The sequence below is a fragment of the Eleutherodactylus coqui genome, chromosome 4, assembly GCF_035609145.1.
Source record: "Eleutherodactylus coqui strain aEleCoq1 chromosome 4, aEleCoq1.hap1, whole genome shotgun sequence".
In the NCBI taxonomy this organism is placed as follows: domain Eukaryota; kingdom Metazoa; phylum Chordata; class Amphibia; order Anura; family Eleutherodactylidae; genus Eleutherodactylus; species Eleutherodactylus coqui.
In genome coordinates this window covers 234,835,683-234,846,320 of record NC_089840.1, presented here as the reverse complement: position 1 = coordinate 234,846,320, position 10,638 = coordinate 234,835,683, and positions in this window count along the sequence as shown.

The following is a 10,638-nucleotide window of genomic DNA, read 5'->3' as shown; positions in this document are numbered from 1 at the left end:
CGGCGTCGGCTCCAGCAGCCTGGAGCCCTGTGTCGAGGTCATGCCAGCAGCTTGGGTTGGCCAGTGGGCGGCGGCGTGGGCGTGCCCGCCCGTAGGGTGCCGCCCGCACTCCTCTGTGCTTCTTATACAGCAGTGGGTGGAGTTGCCTCCTCCCACTCTCCACCCCTGGGCGGAACCTTGTGGTTAAAAGACTGGCAGTGAACTGAGCTCATTGCCAGTTATTGGTTCTGCATGCACCTAGCCAGTCTGTCTGCGGTTCTCCTCAGCCAGTCCCTAGTTGCCGGTCAGCTCCCTCTGGTTCCCTATTTCTCTGTCTGTTTTTGTTGGTTCTGTTCGCCTCTAATCTAGTCTGGCCCAGTCAGCACTAGTTGCTATCCAGCACCCTGCCAGTTTGCCTGTGAGTTCCATCTCCAGCCTTGTAAGTTTTGTTGGTCTGATTCATCTGCCTCCGCTGTCGGCACTCTGTTCCCCCCATTAGGTAGTTTCCTTCTTGTCAGCCGCCAGGTCCCTAGCCAGGGCAGGGACTGCCGCCCAGTTGTCCGCCTGGGGTTAGCCAGGGCCGAGGCAAGTAGGCAGGGACAGTGGGGTGCGGGAAGATCAGGGCACCCCACTTGGCGCTCGGGGGGCAGAGTGCCGTAACAGCGTGTCTCCTTATAAAACTGCATGTATGAGGCCTTAGGTTTAGCAATACTGGGGATATCATTCAGCAGTATGCCCATGGACAATTGCGAGTTGTGCCTAAGAGTCTCGGGCAACTTTCTTCGAACAGCAAACAGACAGGTCCTCCGGGTTCTGTCCGATATGCTTGACACGGCACAGTACAAGTCTTACTCTCATGCAAGACACAAAAATAGGACATACAGTGATTTTTCTAACTCGGACCATTCAAATGAATGGGTTCTTTTACCATGTGGGTTCTGTCCATATCACAATTGGACGCAGCTCATGCTAGTATATCGCCCATTTGTATGAGCCCTTATCTTTATACATGAATTACTGCTCAGAACTCGCCACTTTGTATAGGTAGCCAGAGAATGTAATATCACATGAGTTAGGAAATGGTAACAGTGGTGTAATAATGCCAGCTGGACAGAAGAAAGCATAACTAGGTGTCGCCTTAAAAGCAGTCGCCTTTCGCAAAACTAAAGCCTCATGTCCACGGGGAAAATCAGGCCCGCCGCGGATTCTCCATGTAGAATCCGTAGCGGGTCCCTCCTGCCCCGCGGACATGAGGCTAAAAATCAGAATAAACTCACCTGCTCCGGACGATGCGGATCTTCCTTCCTTCCTTCCCGGACGGATCTTCTTTCTTCGGCCCGGCGGATGTGTTCAGCACCCTGGCGGAGCACCGCGCGCATGCGCCGGGCACATCCGCCGGGCCGAAGAAAGAAGATCCGGCAGCGAAGGAAGGAAGATCCGCATCGTTCGGAGCAGGTGAGTTTAATTCTGGTACGGGTCTACCGCGGATCCGGACAGCTTCCATAGGCTTCAATAGAAGCCTGCGGGAGCAGTCCACGTGGGAGACCCGCACGAAAAGGGAGCATGTCCATTTTTTTTCCCGCACGCGGATCCACGCCTGACGGGAAAAATGACATCCACAGGTGTTTAACTACCTGTGGGAGTCCAATGCATTCTATGGGGTGTGGATCCGCATGCGGGTGATCCGCTGCGGATTTTAATTCTGCTTTTCCCCGTGGACATGAGGCCTAAGGGTGTCTCCCAGTAGTCAGACTCCCCTAAAACTCAGTAGGGCTGAATTATGTAATAGTCAAGCAATCAAATAAACCATAACATGGGGCTCGTGTCAGCACTAGTAGGTAACAAGAATGCAAGAATAGTGAATGACTAATAGATGACAGGTGATAGTAATTGGATACTGATATTATATAATAGAGCAAATAGACAACAGGTAATCAAACTGACCCAAACTCTACGGCCAGCTGAAAACGCCATAAACGTGTTTATTCAAGTGCCTGTGTGAGAGTGGCCTAAGTCTTCCCCGAACTCTAAGGCCTCCCTCACACGGGCGTTGGGCAAAGTGCTGCAATTTCATTTTCACTTGTAGCCAAAGTTTAGCACCTCTATCATTTTCATTTGGCGGGAGACAAAGGAGTTTACTTGGCTATTTGATTGTATTCGCTATGGAAAGAAAAGGAGACTGGTCTATGTAAGACAGTTTATTGAGAATATTGTAATTATTGCAATTGTTGATTTGCAATGTTAACTTTTCTGTAAAAGAAAAGAAAACTACTTTTTGACCCATAATAAAGGTTACGTCTTCTAGGTAGATGTAGTTAAACTGGACCATTTTGCCAACTGGCAATTGATCATATTTTATTATCCTATGACTAGAGCAGATTTTCATCCTCTGGAAGTAAACAATAAAGGTTAAAGCGTTTATCCAACCTTTTAAAATTGATTGCCTGTCCTCGGGATAGGTCATCAGTATCTGATCGGTGGAGGTCTTCCCCGAGTGCTGCAGCCTCCTCAATGTCTACGTCTGATCACGGCTGCTATAAATAATGAGTATGAACTGGTTCATGCCCAAATGTCATCTTTAAAGAGGCTGTGGAGCTCGCACCAACATTGCAGCCTGTTCAATCAGATGACTGGTGGGGATCCTGCGCAACGAACACCCAACAATCAGACATTGACGGCCTATTAAGATTGGATAAACCCTCTAAAGCAGAGACTGGGTCTATTCTTTACTATTTTGAAAGCATAATAGAAAATCCTAAACTTTTGAGTTGTACAAAAGTTTGCCGATGAGTTTTTGAAAAGTTGTCTGATTCTGTCACGGCCAGCAGGTGGCGACAGTCAGCCTGGATTGCATTGATGATAAGAAATGCTAGTTTTATTTTACTCACCATTGGTCTATGATACTTGTAATGTTTTTATGTCAGGTGTTCGTCATACATTTGTCACGTATTAATGAAATGCAACACCAAAGAAATACAACAACGTGGGAACAAACCTATTCCTGAGGGGACAAATCCTCTGTGATTGTGATGAATGCACTTGTAGAATGTCACTGCTCTGAGTAAGTTACACATTTACTACTGTTATGACCAAACATGTGACTACATATAGATTTACAGGAATTTACTACAGGCTGGTGAGATCTGTAATCCATCTGGCTGCCAGTAGCTATGTGGCCATTCTAAGAGGAATCAGATGTGATTGATGATAAGGCCTTGTTCACACGGGCGACACGGCATCGTCATGATATCGCATCGCTGGTCCGTGCAATATTGCTGTGGTTTCTTGCGATGATACTGCGATTATTTAGTGCTACACAGTCGCATGTGGTGCAACAAAGTCATGCGACTTTGTAGCACCACATGCGAGGATTTCTGTGGGTGTGGGGTTGTGTGTGGGACCGGGCTTGAAATACAAACCCTACCCCAAAAATAAGCCCTAGCTGCAGAAAAAAAAAAGTATACATCACCTTTGAATCCCTGTCTAGGGCTCCTCTGCAGCTTCTTCCCGGTCCCCAGCACTGTTATTCATCTCTTCTGGATGGGGATTAAAAAATCCCCACCTCCTGGAAGCGCTGGCTGTGATTGGCTGACGCTTAGCCAATCAGAGCCAGTACTCGATGAATGGCTGTGATTGGTTCATCAAGTGCGCGCTGGGATTGGCTAAGCATCAGCTAATCACAGCCAGCGCTTCCAGGAGGCGGGGATTTTTCAATCTCCGGCCAAAAGAGATGAAGGAGAATAGTGCCAGGGAGAAGACGTGCCGGAGATGACAGCACCTCTAAGGTGATGTATACTTTTTACATTTTTTTTCCCTGCAGCTAGGGCTTAGATTATGGCTTTGACAGTAGGATTTCCTACTGTCTAAATTGCATCGTACCGTGCGGAAATCGTGCGATTTCTCTCCTTGTGCTCCCCGCCCCTCTCGATTGACATAACATAGCGGCTGTTCAGTACTAAATGGCCACTATTTACACTGAGTGATCAGTGATTTGCTCATCATCCATCATTTATGCAGCATAAAGATGGACGATGAGCTTAACGAGGATCATTCAGTGTGAATAGCGGACGTTCAGTACTGAACAGCTGCTATGTTATGACAATGGAGAGGGGTGGGGAGCAAAAGGAGAGAAATCTCCTGCAGCCGCCTCGCCCACTGCTGGCCGCTCTGTGAGCAGGAGCACTGGAGCGAGGACACAGGGACGAGTGTGGGGAATAGCTTGCCCGACATTCGTTCCATTTAAATTAAAGGATCTGGGAATGTTTAGCTTGCAAAAAAGAAGGCTGCGAGGAGACTTACTAGCTGTCAACAAATATCTGAAGGGCTGTCACAGTGCAGAGGCATCATCCCTATTCTCATTTGTACAAGGAAAGACCAGAAGCAAAGGGATGAAACTGAAAGGGAGGACACACAAATAAGATATTAGAAAAAACTTTCTGACAGTGAGGGTGATCAATGAGTGGAACAGGTTACCACAGGAGGTGGTGAGGAAGTGTTCAAACAAAGGCTGGACAGACATCTGTCTGGAATGATTTAGTGAATCCTGCATTGAGTCGGGGGTTGGACCCGATGACCCTGGAGGTCCCTTCCAACTCTACCATTCTATGATTTTATGATTTTAAATGGAGCTTAATTCTCACTATAAATGAACCCCTCTGATAGCACAGCACACCATAATGTTACGTTGTGTTAAAGTTGTGTTTAGATGGAACAATTATCGTTCCAGGAATCTCTCAAATGAATGAAAGTGAATGATAATCGTTCAGTCTATACGTGAGCCAACGACCGAAAGACGAACAAGAATCGTTCACTTCTCGTTTGTCATTCAGTTTCATTTGCATAAAAATCATCGTTTCCGCATTGCCTTCTCGTTGCGTTTAAACACTGATCGTTAGGCGGATCACATAGGAATGTGAAACACTGAACTTGAAGTTTATGATTCCAATAATTTAAGCAGCCTTAGATGTCACAACAAAACTAGTTTTATTCCACAGTCTATAGACGTCTTAATAATTTAACCCTTTCCAATCCACTGTCTGACGTCTGAAGACATTCTGATTGAAGGCTGTACAGCTCCGATATCAGAAGACGTCCGGCAGGGTATTCTTACTGTAGATTACTGGCCGCTCTGTTGTCAGAGGCCTCTCCAGCATGCCCAATATCGCAGTACTGGCTCTAGCCAGCAGATGGCGCCATTGTATAATGGCAGAAAGAGAAAGACCCCTAGCAAACCCTGAATCCAAAATTGGATTGCAAAGGGTTAACTAACAAATTAGCAGCTTTTTTAACATAGAAAACGATTTTGTACTATATAGATATTCTACACATTGGTTCTCCAATCCTTTTAAATGCACGAATTCTAAAGGCTATTGCAGTCAGTTAGTGTACATATTAGTGTAGGGACCCACTACAACGCAAGGAACCGTGAAGTGGTTAGTGGGCTCATGTATCTTGGCCAACATCCAACCAATGCCTTGCATTTATTATCTATCATTCACATGCAGTGTGGCATTAAGACTCCAGGGGAGCTCAGGGTGGCAGTACCAATGTGGTTTACTGAAGGAAATGCAGGGCAACCCGCCGAATTATCATGGCATCATTAATAGGTTGCTGGTCTGCATGGTGAACTACATATATCAGAATGGTCTGGCACCCTGTATCCACTATGTGTGGGAGTGTACACCAAGCATCCACCCCCCTCATTATCAAGAGGCAGTGTGAGTGGGTGTCTCATCGGTGTCCTGCACAGGTGTTATTGGCTCCTCCATTTGGTAGTCAGTTACCTGCATGGTGAGAGGAGGATGCATCTATATGCACTCCTCAGTCAGTAAGTAACGGCCATTTTCTGTGATTGTTTTTAATTTTTTATTTCCCCTTCTGTGATCTATTCTATTGAATGGGGTCATATACATAGGCATTTTTTTTGCCCCGCATCGTGGCATGTCCTATCTTTGGGTGTTCCCTCGGAACGCTTCGCCCATTGTTTCCAACGGGGCGGGAAAACACATCGCTCGGCGTGCAAGGTGCACGTGAGTGCGATGCGTGGTTTCCCATTGCAAACAATGGGACACACTTCACGATCCTCTGGCGCGGCTGAAAGCAGGTCTTTGGCCGCATGCGGTAGAAGAGTAAAGATGTTTGCATGGTCTTATGGTCTTCCTAGAATCCATATAAAAGATCCTGTGATCTGACAAACAAACATTGGCTGCCGATTGTGAGAATATTTACACGAGTCAATGGTCAGAAGAGAATCTTCGGTCGAAGAATTGTTAAGCAGATCATTGGCATATATAAAAGGGACGTAAGATACAGTCATCAATTCTGATAAATAGGTTTGGATTTTCCATTAGGCACCGGAAGCACGGGCCTAAAAGGTATTTACGTCTCTAAGTTGGTCTCCATTGAATACTTCTTGATGTTGTATCCAAGTGCTGACCCTGCTATTGTTACACTGATGGATCAGAATCTTACCGGAGAACATTTCGTGCCTGTAGGCTCTTAAGAAGTGAATACAGTATTGTTGATGTGTATTATAACAGTACTATTCTTTTTCCTTCTGCCCCATATGCCCCTTCAACTTGGCTTCTTATATGTTCTGTAAATTGATTTGCAACAGGTAAGTGCCTTATAGTAGTTCTGCAAGCATCCAGTTTCCTTTAGTAAATAGTACAGGAGATGAATAGGTAGATTCCAGCAATTACTCATTATGCTAGCAGCAGTTTCCACTGCTCCCTTCAGAATTATACATGCCCCACATCCAGCGGTCGTCAGCAATAACAAACCGCGGATACCAATTCGCAGCGCATCCACAAGACCTTGGAATGACATCCAGGTCTCCCGTACCGTTCAGCAGACAAGCAGAGTGATGACATGAGGGCCATTGCGGTTTTATAATACACCGCACATGAGCGACCTCCTGTCTGTACAATTCTTTATGGACATGTAGTCAGTTCGTTGTGCAGCGCGGTCTATGCCGACATCAGAATGGAATCAGGATCAAATTTAAGGAAAGTCCTCTGAGCATATAGCTAATATCATGAATGTTCATCTTCACATCATAAACCCTCTGCTATGAGTACAAACACTGTATGGGAGCCATGAGCACTTAATATAGCAATCCCAGTGAGGCCGTACACAAGGCTAGGTCATTCATACCCTATAAACATCCAAACTCTGGGGATTTCTCTCCTGTGTCCTTTCTACCCACATCTTGATGACTCTTAATAACTGGTTCACTTGTGAGTTATGTGCATGTAAGCATGCCAATAAGGGAGATGGAATAATAACTCCGCAGCGCCACCTATCGAAAGGCAACTTCCTGCAAGTCAATGTTAGACTCTTTATATAGGGCTTATAACAATGACTGGGAATTGTCCAGTACAATACAAGGCTTGTATAAACATTGACTTGCAGGAAGCTGTCTTCCAATAGGTGGCACTGAGGAGGTAATGTTCCATCTCCCTTATTTGCATATTACCCAGAGGAGCATGAATGGCCTTATAATTTTCCTCACTCACTCACATTCTAGGTGCTCTCCCTAAGGAGAAAAGATAGTGTTCCTGTAAGCAGGTCAGCATAGGGTCAATACTAATAGGAATTAGGATGAAGACTCCGGTGGGCGATACTGTATGTTTGTGCAACGTATGGGATTTTCTTTGTTTATATTTTCAACTAATTGCATTTTGGTTTTCATTCCTTTGCCTTGTTTTCTTCTATGCTTTACATTTGCATCTTTTGAACCAATGTTGGTTTGTAGAGTTGGGTTGGGTGGTCTGTGTCCGAGGGTCCACAACAACAGAGTTGGATGCATTAAGGTTTAAGTCTGGGTTCTGCAAGAAAAACAGAAGAGCTTCATATATGTTACGAAGGCCTCATTCACACGGGCAACAAAGTCACGCGATTTTGTAGCGTTGCTACAATGCTACAAATCGCAATTATGAGAAGCCCATGCTTTCCTATGGGTTACTTCACACATGCAATATTTTGTAGCATGCGACAACCTGACACGAAAACCTCACGGGTCTGGCGATAATAAAAAAAAATACACATACATCACCTTACAAGTGCTCTCCGATGCTGCAGCAGCTTCTCCTCAGGTCCCGGCACTGTTTCTCTTCATCATCTTCTGGCCAGAGATTGAAAAATCCCCGCCTTTTGGAAGCACTGGCTGTGATTGGCTGATGCTTAGCCAATCACAGCCAGCACTCTATGAATGGCTGTGATTGAACCAGGCAATCACAACCAGTGCTTCCCAGAGGTGGGGACTTTTCAATCTCATACCAGAAGATGATGAAGAGAAACAGTACCGGCGACAGAGAAGAAGCTGCAGCCGTGCCCCAGACAGCGCGATAGAGGTGATGTATACTTATTTTTTCTTCAGTTATGGATTATTTTCGGGGTAGGACTTACAGTTCAAGCACCGCCCCCCCCCCCCAAATCCTTGCGACTTTGTAGCGCTATAAAGTCACAGTATCACTGCAAGAAACTGTAGCGATATCACGCGGACCAGGGATGTGATATCGCTGCGAGTTTCTCATGTCGCCCGTGTGAACGAGGCCTTAATGGTGCTATCAAGGGAGAGTCAAGGCACTTCCATATCACATTAGTTGATCACGCTAGCTAAAGGTGGCAGGTTTGGCAAACTTTCATCTAATTTGTATAGGCACCTTCTGTCCACGGGCGTATCGGTAAAATGGTGCCTGTCCCCCTGCAGCGCTTTACCGGTGTTCATAAATACTGGCTTTTTCGAAAGAGACCGCATATGGGCAGCGAGTGTACTGCGCACGCACGCGGTCATGCGCTGCGACTCTGTCTTTTTTAAAATTCTCTTCTCTGTTTCATAGTGGGGTTGCATATGAAATCGCCGCCCTTATGCAATGCATTGCGTACGGACAGTGTTTGCATACGCTGCCTATACAAAAGTATAGGGCTGATTTGTGTGGTATGCAGAGAAATAAAGCACGCTGCGATCTATTTCTTGCGCGTATCTACACGCAGTGTCTACACGCTCGTGTGCATGGATCAAAGACAGTCCATTGACTTTCCTTGACTGTATTCAGCGATGCGATGCATCAGTGATTATTGCATTGGTGATCCACGTCACATATACATTCACGGATGGCATTATTTGGATATTGCCATGTATATCTTTGCACTGTTTAGTTAGTAGTATTAACTAATTTCAATAAAAAGCTATTAACAATAAATAAAACAATTGGAGTGCGTTCTCTGCACAGGGCTGTGGTTCATGTTGGCCAGCAATGTACTATTTACTATCTGATTTTCTCAGTTATTCAAAATACTGTTAGGTTATTCAACCATAACAAATAAACAGTAATAAATTGTATAAAATACCAGAAAAGTATTATTTGCCTCGCCAATCCCCCTCCGATGCATGATAGGTTTGACTACTGCAGCAAATGAGAAGTTGCAGCTAGAGATGAGCGAGTATACTCTCTAAGGCACATTACTCGAGCGAGTAGTGCCTTAGCCGAGTATCTCCCCGCTCGTCTCTAAGGATTTGGGGGCCGGCGCCGGTGACAGGCGAGTTGCGGGGGGGGGGGGGGGGAGAGGGAGATCTCCCCTCCGTTCCTCCCCGCTCTCCCCCGCCGCTCCCCGCCCCCCGCCGGTCCCCGAATCTTTAGAGACGAGCAGGGAGATACTCGGCTAAGGCACTACTCGCTCGAGTAATGGGCCTTAGCGAGTATACTCGCTCATCTCTAGTTGCAGCGTTCACATGTTGTACTCCTGGGATCGGCCATGAAGTCAGTAGTATGGCACTAGCCCGCTATGCCCACTGGTTGCTTACAAGTGGCCAGCATGTGACCACTGAAGCCAAAGACTGAGGTTACTGCAGGTTTTATCCCCTATCTTGTACTGAGTGGAAATATCTCTTTAGGCCAGTGTCACACAGGCGTTCGTTTAGAACGATGTTTGTAAACGCATTAGATGGCGTTTTTAACACACACCAACATTGAAATGGGTGATGTGGTGCATTAAAGAGCGCCGCAACGCACTAAAATAGAACATACAGCATTCGTTTAGCACGGCGTTAGAAACGCTTGTTTGAGAAGCCCCATTGAAATCAATGGAGGCTCGGTACAGCATTTTTAACGGGCGTTTCAAGCGCCTGCTAAAACGCTGTAAAGAGTGCCTGTGTGAGTGGCCTTAGGCCCGCTCCACATGAGCGAGATTCTTGCGTGAGTTTTGTGTTTTGCGAGGCACCAATATGAACCCCATTATTTTGAATAGGGTCCTATACATGAGCAATTTTTTTTTCCCCTTATCAAAACGCCTCGCCTGCATCACCCACTGTTTTCAATGGGGCCGGCGGCAGCATCACATCTTGTGCTAGGTGCATGCGGTTCAATGTGATGCGAGGTTCACCATTGAAAATAATGGGGGAAATTCTGCGATCCTTCACCACGGAGGATCGCTGCTCCCCTGAAGTGATAAGAGGTGATTTTGAAATAAAAACGCCGTGCATCCACGAGGAAATCGCATGTTGGTGAGCGCAATATTGGCCTATGATTCATGTCCCCATATCGTGCTCGCCCGTGGGAAGTTAGCCTGATACAGACAGAAAAATTTCAGCGTGTTTTATTTTTTGACGGTTCTTGTTACTATTGGGCCATGAAAATAGCGCATTGCATGCAAGTG